Source organism: Castanea sativa, chromosome 1 (assembly GCF_040712315.1).
Source record: "Castanea sativa cultivar Marrone di Chiusa Pesio chromosome 1, ASM4071231v1".
NCBI classification, from domain to species: Eukaryota; Viridiplantae; Streptophyta; class Magnoliopsida; order Fagales; family Fagaceae; genus Castanea; species Castanea sativa.
Genome location: NC_134013.1, coordinates 69,236,366 through 69,254,663, shown reverse-complemented (window position 1 = coordinate 69,254,663; position 18,298 = coordinate 69,236,366). Strand labels below are relative to the sequence as shown.

The following is an 18,298-nucleotide window of genomic DNA, read 5'->3' as shown; positions in this document are numbered from 1 at the left end:
TTCATAGAACTGCTACTAGAGAATTAAAAACCGCTAGTACACATAGCCTTACCTTTTGGAATTAATTATTTATACCAACGGTTATGTAACTGCTGCTATAGATTCTTTAGCAGCAATTCTATGAACTGTTGCTAGATAATTAAAAACCACTAGTACATACGGCCCTTCCTTTTGGAATTAATTATTTGTACCAATGGTTATGTAACTGCTACTATAGATTATTTAGCAGCAATTCATAGAACTGCTTCTAGAGAGTTAAAAAACCGCTAGTACATAGGGTCTTCCTTTTGGAATTAATTATTTATACTAGCAGTCATGTAATTGCTGCTATAGATTCTTTAGCAGCAATTCTATAAACCGCTGCTAAACAAAATTAAAAATATTAGTATAAAGCTCCTATTTCTAGCATGAATTATTTTTAATAGCAGATTTGTGAATTACTACTAGATATTCTTTAACAGCAGTTTTATACAACGGTGCTATAACATGTTTGGAATGTTATTAAAATCCACAATTTCAAAACTCAAAGTAATAAAATTATTGCAAAGAGTTAATAATATTGATCCAAATGAAGATATAAAACTTTACAATTCGAAGTTTGAAATCGCAAATAGCCAAATAAAAGTATAAACAATATTTTTTGGTACTTAAGATAGACAAGGATAAAATAATTGTAGACAACCTACAATAAAAACTAAGACTATAAATATTCCCTTCGAAGTACGCCAAAAGTCACTCTAGCAATAAAACTTGGTCTCCTTTTATATTCCAATGTATTGTCTTAGTTTCCTGGAATACAATAAACCATATATTTGCATTAGTAAAAATTATATAGTCAAATGATGACAAATACATATCTTCTCACATGCATTATTTTTATTGTATTACCTCTAAACCAAGAGTCAACAAGCTCAGAATAATCTTGACGATTTACCATATTTGGAGCCTTAGCCACTACTTGTGTTGCAGTTTTTGACTTATCAAAGTGCTTTTCTTTCAAAGCATGCTTCCAATTCCTTCATTAATCACCCAATCTCTTTAAAGTATGACGCTTGATTATCCAACTTGCAATCTCATCTTGGGAGATGTTAAATTTTGACTGAAACACAAATACATATAAAAAACCATAACCACTATGTAGAAGCATTTTTTCTTCAAAAAAAAAAAAAATGTTAGAAGCATTGAAATTCTGGAAAGAAGTATAATATATGTCACTAAAATTTTAATACCTCAATGATATTCCAACAATTTTCTTTGTAGTCATTTGGCATTGTACGCCAACTAAGAACGTTAATAAGACATAAGTGCGGCTTCCTTGCAACAATCTTATAAATTGACTAAGCCTATGACGTTCATGTTCAGCAGGTTGGAAATAATGATCAAAAGACAACTTAACCTTATTTTTAGGGGCAAACTCCATATGTCATACATACTTGTTATTCCAAGTATCATATATATACCTGCATCATTTGTTTATGCACAAAAAAAAAAGGAGTTGTCAACAACACAATCGTACTTATAATAATGTGTTATATGCTACAAGGACTACAAACATAAGTAATCATATTCATGGCTACTTGTAATTTGAAATTTTACTTCCATATATTCTCCATATGAATAGTCATCAACTTGAGGGTGAGTCTCTAATAGAGCCCTTGATTGATTAGTTGATGGGTCAAGTGAATGATCAGGTCGTGATATGTCATATGATTAATTATGTGTTGATGAGTCATGTGATGGACCTCATGGTTGGGATTGATTTTCAACCTCAACTAAATCAAAACATTTCATTGTCATATTTATGTGAAAATTTACTATAGATAATTACTCACATATGTTTGCAAATAAAATTAATGTTTGAAAAAGCAAGAGCACACTACCCATAGAATACTGTTAAAAACTCTATGAACAAATGACAACCTTTTAAAAAGAGGGAAAATTTAATTTTAGTTAAATGACTCAACTCTTGAAACTAAAAATCACTTAATTTATTAAGATTATTATATTATACCAGTTGGTTATTATGGTGCATTGGATCTTTACCTATGTTCTCTCTCTTCAAAGTTATGCATTATTTAAGGTTTTATAGGTGCCCAACAAAAGTCCCCAATGGAACTGTGATAATATTCATGGAAAAAAAAAAACTAATGGTTTCCAACTAAATTTTTGAGAGTAAATTAGTGTGAGAGGATAATGATCATAGTCTAAAAATTGTTGTTAGGTGTGCCAAATAGTTGTATTAGGCTCCTAGAATTGTTCATTGTATTTTTTGGTGTCCCAAAAAGACATTTTGGTTTTTTTTTTTTTTACAAAAAATTTTAGTAATTAATTAGGAAAAAAGAATAATTTTCACTGATATTAGATTAAATTAGTATAGATTCATGAAAATCAAGAATCACATGCACATATTCAAAGTCAAAGCTAAGTCTCAATTCATTCATTACTCATTTTATTAATATACATGCTAAGTCTCAACGCCTTCAAAAAATGCTAAGTCTCAACAAATCATGAAATGCATAAAAAATCTAATCAAATAACTAATTAATATTATTTTCTTTTTTATAATATATATTGTATATTTTTATAAATTTAATAAGCTTATTTTATTTATATGTTATATAATATTTTATTTATTTATTTAATAACAAATGCATAATACTTTATATAAATCATGATGTTTACCTGGGGAGTAATAGTTAAAAACCACATGCAGTCACTCTTTAATCTTCACTCTATTAGATTTGGAGAAAACTCTAAAAGAAAACTGTAAAAAAAATACTGGAGATTAGATTTGGAGAAAATAGCAAACTCTCAAATGTAAAAAATACTAGAGATTAAGAAAACTGGTGATGTGATAGAGAAAGAAAGAGAGACTTACCCGTGGGTTCTTGGTATGATTCCTTGATTTCCTTCTGCAAGAGGCTTTTATTTTATTATTATTATTATTATTTTTTTGGTTCTTAATGAGATTAGAAACTTCTTGTATTCTCCTTTGCTTTTTTTAGGTAACTAGAAACTCCTTTATTTTTTTTATCAAAGTGATTATGAGGGGCTAAAGGTTTTTTTTAAAAACATGGCGGCAACTAAAAAATATTTTTAATGGGAGCGGCAACTAAAATTTTGAGATAAAGAATTAAAGATAAGGAGGCGGCTAAATCTTAAACTATTAGAAACCAAGATAAGGATTTCTAAAAAACAAGATAAGCTAAGCCGTTGGGTTAATTCACCCTTCCACATGCGTATGCCACACCGCCACTTTAATTCACCTTTTTTTTTTTTGTGCTGAATGTCTAGTTTCAAACAGTTTTTTTTTTTTTTTTTTTTTTTTTTTTTTTTTTTTTTTTTTTATTCTTTTTCTGAACAAACACACACGTTTATGGAAAAAAGAAAAAATAAAAAAAAGGAGGTTGTAAAATTTTCAACCAGGATTCGAACCTGTCTTATCAAAGATCCTTTGTGTCCAAAATGATGACCAATAAGTTGAGCTATTGGCTCAGTTAAGAAAAGGAAAACTATAGTAATTAATTACAATTTAAAGAATTTGGTAAATTAAAATAGTTCATGACACCTATCAATAAAATACAAAATCTTATATATTACTTTTTATTATAAATAATATATTTAGCATTAATCATTATGTTTTATACTTGCAAGGTACTTATTCATTCTCATTATAACCAATAGTCCTGAAGGATTAATTATAATTTTAATAGCTTTTATATGCTTTATTATTTTTGTATTTTTATAATAACAAATTAATGAAATTATATTTAAAATTTAATTATTTCTTTATATTTTTTGTAAGTACTCAGAGATTGATGGCCCAAGCTCACTAAGAACAATGATGCATTGTCCTTCAAATCAAGCCCAAACAATAAATTTTCTATAGAGAGTGGGAAAACAATTTAAGTGTAATGCTAAGCTAAGTCCAAGTCTAAGGCCGAGGTGCCTAGAGTAATAGAGAGGTGTAATTCAAGTAGTGATTGAGAATAATGCCCTCTCTGAGCAGGTCCGAGGTTTAGTTTCTTATATATGATTGAGAATATGCATTTTTGACCCCTAAAAAAAAAATCATGATCTATTACTCGTCCAAACTAGAGAGTCTTGAGGTCTTTAGCATTCGAAGGGATAGACTTGATAACTGAAGCTTAAAAGGGGTAGAAAATAGAATTAATGAGAAATTCTTTCCATCTTGGTGGATTGGAGGTTGAATAAATTAAATCAGATATTGTTGCTTCAACATGTAAAATCTAGGAAGTATGGACACTTCATTTGAAGTGTCATACCCGTGTCGTTTTAGGTGTCATACCGTGCCTTACCCACTGTTTCATGCTATATTAGAATTCATTTATTTTTATTAGTTTCTTTTTTAAAAATAATTTCACTTTTTTCTCAACAATGCACTTAAAGTATTGGTTTATAATTTGAAGACTTCTTTGGTTTTATTGGAATTTTTTTATTCACTTTGATAGATAGCTTAGTAATTTATACTGCAAATGAAAATTTTAAGAATTTATTATGTATATGATAATAGATGAATATTATTGTATGAAATATCATTATTGAGTTTTATTCTATATATTTTGAAGATACCGAGTTTTTTTTTTTTTTTGTACATATCTCATATCAAACTAAACAACATTTATTTAATCACTAGAGTCTAGCTAGAAGATAATAAGTTATTTTCAACCTCGTGTGTGTGTGTGTAATGTATCGGTATTATAGCTCGGCCCCCTAAAAGAAAATTCCTAGTTCCGCCCTTATGTGTCACAATTGTACCTATGTCCACGCTTCTTAGGCTAGAATATAACGTGGGAAGATTACTCATTGACCATGAGAAAGTGGGAGCTTGTTGTTGCCCCAAATAAAATATCTAGTTCCGCCCTTGTGTGTTGTACTCGTACCTATGTTCGTGCTTCTTAGGGTAGAATAGAACGTGGAAAGATTAATCTTTGACCAAGAGAAAGTGGGAGCCGATTGTCTTTCCAAATATTGATTTCGGTACTCGTTCTCGCCCCGTTGGTTTTTTTAACCCCAAAACCCGCCCTTTTGGGCCTTGCCTCGCCGCTTCAGAACCTAATCTAAAGTCCCTAATCCTTGGCCCAATCCATGACCCAATCTTAAAAATAAAAATAAAAATCAATTTTATGTTTTCCTAATATATGATTTTCAAATTTATGATTTTCCTTTCAAAAGAAAAAACTCAAACACAAATCCTATCACAAACCTAAATACAGTTCAAGAAGAAATAATAAATAAATAAAAAGTAAAACACTAAAACACTCCAAAAGTAGAACCACAAAACACTTGGAAACTCAAAAAAAAAAAAAAACCCCTCATTTTTTCAATCAAGGCCGAATCAAAACCACCACAATCGTGGCGACCCATTTGCTGAAAGTGCAGTAGACCCAACATAGTGTGTCTCTGCGAAACAATTCTGGCTCAGCCCATTCCAACAAAGACCCAAATTGTAATCATCCAACACCCCCATGAAGGTCCCCACAAGCTCTCTACTGTACCAATCCTTGCCAAGTGAATACATCACAAAAATGGTGATTAGGGTCATTCTTCAATTGAGATTTTATTGGAAAGTGAGAGTGGGCGGCATGGTGGAGGAGTGAGTGGCAGCAGCAAGTGAGAGCGAGAGTGAGGGAGAGGGAGGCGACTGAGAGTAAGAGTGAGGGAGAGGGAGTCAACTGAGAGAGTGATTAGGGTTAGGGAAGTGAAATAGAGAAATGAGAAAGTTAGGGTTTTAAATTTTTTTTAATATTATATATGTATAAGGGTCGAGTTCGGGGTCAGTATGCATAATACCCGCACCCGACTCTAACCCACTACGGGTTGGGTTTTTAAAACCCAAACTCCCTCTGTTTGCTTTGCAGGTCGGGTAAAACCCGCCCATTATGGTCGGGTCGGGTACTTGCGGGTCGGGCAATTTTTGTCATTCCTAGTTGCACTTGGCCTCACTATGGTCCAAACCCATGACAATAAATCAACAATGAGGACAATGGATTTTTTTTAAAGGGAAATAAGAACAATGGAGTTTGAACAATAGAATTTGCCAACCTTCATATAGTTATGTTATTATTTACTTTATATGAGTAATTTTAATCAAAATAACTAATTATAATATTATTAGATTTTTATAATGGTCAATATAAATGGTTTTAATTTCAAAAAACCATAGTTGTACCCTCATTTATTATTAAAAAAGTTCGTTATTCACTATTTTTTTTAAAGGAGATTTCAAAAATAAATTTATTTTCCTCATATTCTTAGCTGGATAAATTTGGTAACATACTCAATTTTTTCCATATATTTTATAGTCTTGAGAGCTAAATTTATTTGTTCACAATATTATATCATATCATATACTATATAATAAAAGTTGGGCTTAAAAGCTGTGGTTGTGCCAAATGAATTTACCAAATTGTAGAATTTTTAAGTTTGTAAATTATTTGTTATTATCAGGATTCCATCTACTACTTTATCACCTCTTTGGATAAAGTTGGATAAACACAAAACTTTATAATTTAATAATAATATATCAATCTCTTCTTTGGATAGAAATAGACTTCTCATAGGCCAAAAAAACAATTTGGATAGACACAAAAGCCTAATATATATATATATATATATATATATATATATATATATATATATATATGTGTGTGTGTGTGTGTGTGTATGTGTTTCTCCAAAAAAAATATATATATATTGAGGATTATTAAAAAAAAATGTTTCTAATATTTTTTTGTAATTATTTTTTCCTTCGCGTTTATTCATTTCTAATACTTTTCTTTTATTTTTTCCCTTCACTTTTTCTCCCTATTTTGGTTAATCTATTATGCTTCTTTTTAGTAAAGGATAGAAGTTTTTTTTGATAGATGGATAGAAGGTTATCTATTGAAGTTTATCAACTTCTTTTTTATTTTCACTGACACACGGCTACTTCAACTTTCTTGTAATATATATAAACTTTAAACTCTACCTTTATATCTTCATATATCAACTTTTTCTCTCCACCATTAATTACATTCTCTTATAATTCCTAGATAGAAAATTTTATACATTCTCTATTTTCTTTTATGTAGTCAGACTCATCACCCCCAAATCCTCAAGACAATGTTGCATCTTCTACCTATCCTATCTATTATTGTTATAGGTATGTATTTCTGTCACTCTGTTTTCTTTTTGGATACATTTGTGGAGGCCTTTATTAGATATATATATATATATATATATATATATATTTTTTTTTTTTTTTTGAGTACTTTATTAGAAATATATGTCATATATACGAGTATGCAATTCTTTCTTTTGAAATATATGGTATGCCTTTTTTTACAGAAACAACATTATATGTCTATAAACATCTAAATTTAGATGTTTGAATGTCATAGATAAACTATATATAGTTGTCTTCTACAACTCTTCAAAGGTGTAGGGGTCTTAAATTTAAGAAAAATGTTAGTATAAGTTTAAAATTATTTATTTATAACAGTTAAAGTTTATGTTTTCTAAGTGTCAAATTTTATTTATTTATTTTATATTTTCTCAATTAAATTAGAAGTCGTGCATTGTATGAGCATAATATATTTTATTTTTCTTCTTGATCACTTATTCTATACCCAATTGACTTTTTAAACTTTTCAGGTAGCCTCTTTAAGCATTACATCAGTTCTTTATCTCAAAGATGAGGCTTACAACAGTTCTTTGAGCATTACATCAGTTCTTTATCTTAGAAATTCTGTTAGTGATGATATGCTATAATTTCTTGTTGGATTTGTGTATAATGAATATGTGATTTGTGTTGATACTTATCTATATGGATATTTTTCTAAATAAATATGGCAAAAAAACAAGTTGGGCTTAATGTTGAAATCAAGCCACTTCCACGAGAGGGAATGATTCTTGGTGATTAATCATTTCAAAGGAAGAGAATATTATGGCATTAGTTTTAATTATAGCTTGCCTAATTAGTTTATCCTTGCTTAAGTACCAGTCTATCTATATTGTTTTTATTGTAATGTGTCTAGTGACTATTTTGGATCTGAAACAATATTATTACTTGCGATATTTAAATTGTGGATTTAAAATAATATTTTCTCAGCTACTAGGACTAACTTTTTTGCCATGGTGTATGAGCCATTTTATTTTCAAAATTTTTATTAGACTAATACATAAATAGCATTATACATGGTCCAATAGCTTGGAATTTATGCTCTTCTCATTTCTTATTATTAGTTTTCTCCAAGAATCTTGTAAATTAATTGGTTGGCACATTTCCAACAGAAACATCCAAGGCTCAAATCTCCCATCCCAACAATCAATTTATAAAAAAAATTATTTCAATAATTATTCAAATAAAAAAATTGTAATATTTAGTTATTTTATATACAAAATAGAAAGACAGTAAGTATAGTTTAGTAATTTTATTATATGTGTGTGTGTTTACAAATTAAAAATTGCATGATATAGTGGCTAATATAGATAGGCATGTTTCATGCCTACTAAAAAAAAAATGCAAATATCCTTTAATTTTTTTTTTTTTACATTCTTGATTGTGTGTAACTAAATTTATTTTTCTCCTTTTTGTTGGACATTGTTTCAATTGTTGCAAAAAAAAAAAAAACTTAATTTGAGCAAGAATACCATATTTCAAATCAATTGTTTCTCACATATAAAAAAAATCAATTGTTTTTCGTATAAATATTAGAACAATGATATTAAAAATTCATTATGCTTATAATAATTAATATAACAAAATAAACATATTTATTCTATTAGTAATCTTTCTAATCACATAGAATAAATAATAAAATGTTAGTTCTCCCCCCCCCCCCAACACACACACACACACACACACACACACACACACACACACACACACACACACATATATATATATATATATATATATATATATTATATGTCACTTTATATATTATATGCCACTAAATGAGTTAGGAAATTATGGAATTTTCAATAGGTGTTTGACACCACACTAAGATTGCCAAGGATAAACATCTTCACAATTTAAACCAATAGATAATAGTAGTAATACTTTGGGGGGTATTTTTATTATTTTGTGATTTTAGGGATTTTTGTTTTGTTCATTTTAATCATTCCTAATATATTTTGCAAATTTGGAGGTCTAGGGGTATATTGTTCATTTTGAAAATTTTAAAAAAATATTTATCTAGTTATGGACATTCTGGAGATAAGTTTTCTACATTGGATTATATATATATATATATATATATATATATATATATATATATATATAAAATAAAAACAAAAAGGACAAAACTTTGTAGTTTTGTATTTAGGAAAAACCTATAGAAGAACAAAAAATAAAATATATTGTAGCTATTGGGAAACTGCTACAAAAAAAAAAAAATTATTGTAGTTTTGTATTTAGAAAAAACCTATAGAAGCACAAAAAGTAAAGTATATTATAGCAGTTGAGAGACCGCTACAAAAAACAAAGTATATTGTAGTGGTTACAAAAAAGCCACTGCTACAAAGAGATTTATAGTAGCATTTGAAAATCTGCTACTATAAACCCGCTTTAGTAGCATTTTTTGTAAGCGCTATAAAAAAGGCCACTGTTATAACTCAAATTTTTTGTAGTGATCGTACACTTCCTTAAGTGTTTGAATTGCTTCTTTATCATCTGTTAGATCTTCCCATTTCGAAATTGATATCAAAAGCAAAGCCCTACGGAACTCATTGTACCTTGCAATTTTCCTCTCCCTGTTCCTATAGACTACATTATGTATAGAGCATAAAAAATGAGCTCCACATTGCAAATCAATTATATATATATATATATATATATATATATTTTTTTTTTTTAAATTTGATAAACACACACACACACATACAGGAGAAAGGGGATGAGATAAGGGAATACACTCACACATCAACACCAAAACTACATGCAACAGTTAATGTCGCGGTGCAAGTGATAAACCCCTTCTTAATATTACACATTAACGGTGTTGATTATATAAATGATTTAAGATTAGTTTTTACTACCTTCAAGAGCCGCAAGGTCCACACGATCAGGCCTATCTTGTCCATCCGTATCTTGGGGTATAAGGTCTCTGAGCCATGTAGGATAGCTCCAAAGCTCTAAGGCCCCACAAGCTTGGTGGCCCATTGAAACCATTTGCATTTCAAACCCAATTTTTGCCAAGGCCTCTTCTCCTTTACGACCTATCAAATTTGGCATAGGAACCCTAAAAAAACAATAATAATAATTGAGACAAAATGTCTAGAGTACAAGCAATTTTCATGAAAATTGTATGGACTAATTTGATGCTTAGTGAGAGAGAGTTATACTCTTCAATCAATGGTGGAGATTTGTTGGGTCCTAGTGTGACTGTGATATCCCTGAGGTGAAGATTATCGGGTAGAAGTGAGTGCAATCGATAAACACTAATAAACTCTTCAATCAAAGAGTAGGGAACATCGTGATTATTCAGTTTCTTTTGGCCCACCAAACCTCCCAAGATTGCTCCTCCCACATGCCCAAATGTATCCTTGAATTTCTTTCCCAACAATCCATACCTGAAATAGAATTTCCAAAACCATAATAACAATCAATCTTGAACTTTTGATCATCCTTTAGGTGTTATAGTCATTCTATAGTTGAGATAATATACTACTTAAAAGTATTATATGTGAAAATTACATCATTTAGCAATGCAAAAAATGAAATTATAGATGATGCATGTAAGTTTGTGCACAAAATCGCCCCTTTTGCTTTCAATTTTCTTCCTATGTAAATATATAGACAGAGAAGGTGATCAATTCAACAAATTAACTATGTAATTATCTTTGCTGAAAAATAAAGATTACCAATTACCACGCATCCCTGCAAGCAACATGTCGGTTTTAAGGAGCTCTACAGTCCAATCTATGGTATGGATCTTAGCAATCACTGCGGATGTCACTAGCCTTGCATGGCGATATAATTCTTCATCATCCAAGCTTGGATATTCTTTCTAAAACCATCGTGAAAATGAGGTAGTTGAGACTGTTGAGTTCAACTAATTCAATTGAAAAGTGGTCACATGCCATGGCTCATCAAATCCCAAAAACAAGTAATTGAATCACATTTTTCGTTTTTTGGGTCATAAAGTACTACTTGCCTTGAGGGTGTCGCAGACTGCATTGTGTTCTTTAATGAAGAGGGCCTGTAATGTTGAGACACCAATCCAACTATTACGAACATCTCCTGACACAGCAATGCCATCTTGGGCATGGAGAAGAAGACCATCTGGTGATATTTTGAGCTTCCCATCTTTGAGTGTTCTCACTTTTTCCAACTTTTTTACATTGCTCCCATATATAACACTTCCATCCCTAATATTCACCGTCATTCATGTGAAGTTAAGGAAATTTGAAAAAAAAGAAAAAAGAAAAGAAGTGAGAACTAAAAATTAATTACATAATTAGTGTTTTGTCATGGTCACTGTTTTTTTTTTCTTTTTTGATTGTGCAAAGTGTTAAGAATTAATATAGCAAAGTAAAATAGTTATAATTGGAAACTGATGCAAAGGATACTAAGCCTATATTTGGATGGGGTCGAGTAACTTCTTGTATTATGCTATAATGACTAATTAATCACTACATTCAGTTTGTTATAGAGGGCTCTACTTTGTACTTAAAGACTCTTTTAATTATGCTTTTTTGTTTGGAATTGGCACACTTTAAATAATAGAAATGTAAAGTGTAAATTAGTTTCTTACCACCATGGCGTACGAGTGTTCGGTGTACCAGTCTTTATTTCATCAAAGCCAGTTGCAACCTCTTTTGTCTTGTAAAATTTGAAAGACTTGAGGGGGCATTGGTTTGCAACTTCTCTAGGTGCAATCAACTCAATCTACGATGGTTTTATCCAAAACATAAAATATATATTTACACATTTAAGCATTGTACCTTTTTTTTTTCCTTCAAAAATTAAACAAATTGTTCTAAATTGTGTTGTCTATAAAGCATACCTGATTGGTATCCTCCAAGTGATCGACCCAATCATGTATCATAAGCTGAATCCAAGAAACTGCTATCATGTTGAATTGCTTTCCTGTGTCTTTGAATTTTCTCCGAGCAAGAAGTTTTGTGGCCACCACCATTGGATCTGGTTTCATTAACTACATGTTATTCTAGCTTAGTTAATTATAACTAGTCGCAAATTCATGCAATATGTGTGGGAAAATGTAATTCGATTATTTTATAAGAATATAGTATAAAATTTGTAGGTTAAATAGTATGTGTGTGTTATTTAAAAGTATTTTCTATCTTTTTATAAATTTTATGTAATGGAATATATAATATACGTTGCTAAAGTTTCACTATAACTCAAGAGACAAGAAATTTTTTTATTTTCATTCAAAATGGTTCTATTTCATTATTTAGGTTAAGTTTTATAAATTTAAAGTTGTGTTAAGTGTCACGCTATTTAAAATTTTAAATAATATAATACTCTATTAAATCCATATATTGAAATTTTAACCATGAAAGAATCCTTATAGGGACATAACGAAAAATCACAATAATTTCACCGTGTTAGCTTACCGCCTACCTTTTGAAAATTCAAATTGAAAATTGTAATGAGCTTATTTGTGATGGTAGGTTAAATTAATAATACTATGAAATTATTGTAAACTTTAGTGGTATCACTAGCTTTATTTGAACTTGAAATTGACTTTCTCCCCTACAAAAGGTACCCCACCCAGCCTATCCACTTTAGATCAATGTAATCGATATAGTACTGGTATCAGTCATACCGGTCAGTATGTACCGTACCGGTATATATACCGGTATTGAAACACCAATATTTCGTATACTAGTTTAAATACTGGCCATACTGGCCGATTTCAGGCAATACCGGCCGGTACAAAAGAAAAAAGTTTTTTTTTTTTTTTTTAGTTTTGTAATTTTTGAATTTTTGTAAAGGAAAAATAGTAACTTATTAATATTATTTGTTTTCTTAGTATGCAATGAATAATTAAGCTTTTTATTTTTTATATTGTTTTTTTTTTCTTTTAATTGATGCTAAGGTTTAAAACCATGAATAATTTGTTCTAAATTAAGGTAATGTTTTATGGTACATTTTTATATTTATTATAACACACACACACACACATATATATATTTATAAATATAAAAAATAACGGTAAACCCGAAATGGTACACTGGTATTGACCGGTATCGAAATATATCGTTCCACTGGTCAAACCGATACAGCCTTCGATACAAGATTGACTCCCTTACTTTAACTGCTCTGATACCTTCAATGAGTCATCACTCCATCCCCTACAAAGACTTTTTTGGGGGAGGGGGGGGTCATTGAAAATGAAAACCAAAAAACAAATTTTAGAATTAAATTTTTTTTTACAATACAAAATTTTTCGTTAAAAATTTTACAACAAAATTTCTTTTAAAATCCTTACAATATTTGTGAAATCACTTACAAAAAGAAGACAATGACAAATTTTTTTAAACAACAAAGAACATCATCAATCTTGTGACATGGACATATATACTCATTGTGAACTAAGAGCATTAGGTGTGTTTGCGGTGCGGTGGGTACGGTTTTGGGCCATTTTTAGCACCGCACTTTGCGGTGCGGTTTAGCTAAAATCATAAGTGCACCGCACCTTATTTTTGCTATCACATGTGCGGTGCGGTTTAAAGTTTAGCCAAAACCATAATCGCACCGCACCTCATTTTTGCGGTCATATATACAGTGCGGTGTATAAGATGCAGTTTGAATGATTTGAAGTTGATATATTTTTCAAATTTTGGGCTTTTTCTACCTAGCCCAAAACTAATTTTTCCTTTTATTTTGGTCCAAGTTTTAAACTATTGAGCTAGTTTTTCTTTATTTTAGGCTAGCTTTCCTAATCAACACTTGCTAGGGTTATCAAACTTTTTTTTTTTTTTTTAAACTAGGGTTATTAAACTATTAATAATATATTTAATATTAAAAATAATTAAAAATATTAATATATAGAGAGGGTGCGGTGCGGTACGGTACGGTTTTCTTATTGTAAAACCACAAACCGCATTGCACCATGCGGTGTGGTGCGGTGCACTATTACTTGCGGTGTGGTATGCCATTTTGCGGGCGGTTTTGGTGCGGTTTATGCGGTTTGGTGAACACCCCTAAAGAGCATATATGGTTTAACGAGCACATGTAATCTCATTCTTACATAGGTGAATTTCAACCATATGTAAGAGGGGCATTACATATACTCAGTACACAAAATCTTTTTTTATGTGATGGAGTGCTCTCTCTCTCTCTCTCTCTCTCTCTCTCTATATATATATATATATATATATATATATATATATATATATATGTGTGTGTGGGGAGTAAAAAGACCCTGATGGGTATATGGGCCTTTGGGCCATGCTAAGGAAGGCCGACCTGCTCCTAGGTTTAGAACTTGTTAGTACTGTGGGTCGGCCCATACGCCGAGGATCCGAGAGTACAGCCGAGGATGATTTTTCCCCTCGGACGGACATCGGAGATTCCAGGACTTCATTGTAAAGGTTAGGGAATGACATGGTGAAGACCAATGGTAAAAGGGTGTGAACCCTTGAATGTCCTAGAAGTATCGATGCTAGAGAAATACCAAGGATAAAGGCTGCCACATCCGCATTAAAGACCCTGCACCTACCACCCTGGCCGCATTAATGGGGAAGTGACACCTGAACAGTGGAAGGGAAACTTCTGGTTACTATTCAAAGGCACTGAGAAAAGAAATATCTAGGCTAAGGGGGAGTTGGGGCAACATGTGTACAAAGTATCAAAAAGAAGAGTATTTAAGGAGCAACCTAGAACTGAAAATGGGGACGGACTACTTTGTAATCGAAAAGGAAAAGAAAAAAAGAGGAAGAGATAATATAAGAACAACTCTTGGCTTACGTCCGAGGAGGTTGATTTACAATATTCCCCGTTGTTTTTGAGTGTTTGCAATCTTTGGCTTGTCATTTAATCCTCACACACTTCTAACCTGGGTTTCAAGCCCACACTCTACAAATTCATATTGTTTAAGGCTCATTGGGCCTGAGCCCGTAACTGTTCTTGGGGCCAGGTGTAATTGTGCACTTACAATATATATATGACTTTTGACGAAATAAATATTTAGATTGTAATTTTTTTAAAATAGATAATGAAACATCTTTAGATTTCCTAGGAATTTTGGTATTAGAGTTCAATATGAATTGAATTATCTTAATAATTTATATGAATAAATTTTGAAAATGAAAACAAAGGAGGAAAAAAAAAAAACTACCATTGTCATGTGGTGAAATAACATGGTGCATATCTCAAAATAAAAGAAATAACAGTGGTAGAACCATAGAACCACACTATAGAATTTCAATTAGAATGGTCTTTTAAATCTCTCTTAATTTTATTAAAAAAATTGCCTTAAATATAAAAATTGTCTTACTAATAATTTTTATTAGACTTTTTAAAGCATATTAATGAATTGTAATTAGTGGCGGAGCCATGTTGGGGCCGAAGGGAGCCTTCCCCCCACCCTCCCAAATTTTTTTGAAAAAAAATTAAAGTATATGATCCTATATATGAGTTCCAGAAAATTTAAAAACAAAATCAAAGTAGATAAGCTCTTTGGCCTCCTAATCTCCCTATTAAATTTGTTATATATCCCTAAATAGTATTATCTTTTCAAAAAATGTCGAAATTTATAAGAAAATCTAAAATATACACATAATTTTAACAATTATCTCACAAAAAAATAAAAAATTAACAAAAAGGAGCCAAAAGAATTTCAAATTTTCCCTCTTCCTCAATCAAAAATAACTTCTCTGGCTTACTTCTACTTTAATCATAGAAGAAGATTGTATTGCTGTGCACGCTTCTTCTTGATCATCAAAAAACTGCACCACCATTGTTGTGCTTTTTCTTTCCTCTTCAGTTCTTTGCTTCAATTTATTTTGTTTGACTCGTTTTTAGTGTTAAGTGGTAAAGGCTTTTACTCTCCAATTTCAAGAGGAACAGTGTGTGGTTAACACACTATGCACTTCAAAAGCAAACATTATTTTAATTGATATTAGCAACCACTATCTTGTCTACTCCCAAGGTATGTGGCTCTTCTTTTATTCTTTATTCTTATCCTTTTATTAAATATTATATATATATATATATATATATATATATATTATCTAACATATAAATCGTTTATTGCTATTTCCTTCATAAAAATAATTAATATATCAATGTAATATCTTATTTGTTATTTGATTTTTTTATGCATTCATTGATTGTTATTCTAATTTTTTAAAATTTTTGAACTTATTAGTAATTTTTAAACTTAATTATTATATTTAATGGTTTATAATTCAATCTTAAAATCAAGGTTTATGGACAAGGTAAACTTTATTGAGTTATAACTTATAACTTATAAACTACTTAACATTAGACTTAGGCCCAAAAGAAACCGACATAAGTTTTTCTCCTGCTTGAGAGGAGCGTTCTTCTCACTTCAGAGTGAGTACTTCTTACCATTTCCTTTCAAACCAAGAGAGGAAATTAGATGGTCCACTACACTACATTAATCTTAAAGACATACGAAGACTGATACAAACACTACCATGGAATCTGAGGTCCTCGAACGTATTCAAAATATGACGCTCACAACAAATGAAGACGAGGTCATGCCAATCGGCCCAGTGAAGCGAGAAAAAGTATTGGAAGAGTTCTCCCTAAGTCTCATTGGAAAGTTCCTCACAACAAAGTCAATTAATATGCTCCTCGCTAAGAACTTAATATGCTCCATGTGGAAGCTAGGGGATGACTTGAAGATAATTGAAGTGGGGGAAGGACTACTATAGTTCAAGTTTGTGATGGAGAGCCAATTGTTGTGGGTTTGGAACAATGGGCCATGGTGTTTCAACAACCATTTGTTGGCGCTTCGACGATGGGAGAAAGGAATGTCAGTGAGGAATGTTACTTTCACGAAACAACCCTTTTGGATTCAAGTGTGGGGGCTGCCCTTTGACCTTATCAATGAGGAAGCAGGGAGCGATATAGGTCGGACAATCGATGAGCTTGTGGAGGTGGGCTATAAAGCTATCAACTCGGACCAATCCTAGTTTCTGCACATACAAGTGGAAGTCCCACTGAACAAACCACTCAAGCGTGGTGGTCCAGTCAGCAGCCCAGAAGGAAAGATATCTAGTGTGGCTTTCAGGTATGAGAGGCTTGTGGGATGGTGTTTCAACTGTGGCCGAATCGGCCACGAACAAAATGAGTGTCTGCTACCAGTGAACGCAGAGAATGGAGAAAGGCCATACGGTGAGTGGCTTAAGGTTGGAAACCAGACAAGAAACACAGACACGAGCAAAGACCAGTACCAAGCACGCCGGAACTAAAGGACGCCACCTGCACCAGCTCCACCCCACGAAACTGATTCGGCTGCCGAAACCGATACTGAAATTTTGGCGAGTCGCACTGTAATAAATGCAAGCCCGAGATTCACGGACCAAATTTCATGCCCCATTAATCCCAATAAAGCCTCGGATCCGTTACCACAGCTGGACAGAATTAAGAGGCCAGCTTCAAGTCCACCAAAAAACAAAACGGAACCCACGTGCCTTAACTCCACACTTACACCATCACAGCTGCCAACAATTACTAAATTAAACCCCCATCAGCCCCAGACCGAATTGGAAAATGACCAAGAATCAAGGAAACAATTTATTTGCAGTCCCAATCAGCTATGACGCAAACCAAATAACCCACCAAACCCTGGTCCCACCCTCACGTGACCAACCAAAACACCAACAACCATCACATGACCAACTAAAAGACCAAAAAACAAAAACTTAGAACCGAAAAATCACCCGCCCAGTCACAACACTAACCAATACACTACAACCAACTCAAGGGATAGTGGGCACAAAGAGACACACTAAGAACAATGACCATGGCAATGACGATGCTAAGAGGTTCAAAAGCATGGAGAACACAATACCAATGGTGGAGGCTGAGGCTCAGCCCCGTCGAGCACAATGATCGCCTTAAGTTGGAATTACCGGGGGCTTGGGAACCACCGCGTAGTCGAGGTTCTTGCTGAACTGGTAAGGAAAAAAGCTCCCACAATTTTGTTCCTCATGGAAACAAAATTGACTGCTAGAGAGATGAAACAGATCAAAGAAGAGCTGGGCTTCCCTTCCATGCTTGCAGTATCATGTGAAAGTCAAAGAGGGGGTATAGCACTTCTTTGGAGAACAGATGTGATTGTGGACA

At 31.9% G+C, this 18,298-nt stretch overlaps 1 pseudogene; it reads right to left on the bottom strand.

Annotated features, from left to right (window-relative positions):
- LOC142633009 (alpha-dioxygenase PIOX-like) overlaps positions 1–18,298 on the bottom strand; it is a 37,680-nt pseudogene that overhangs the window by 12,303 nt on the left and 7,079 nt on the right.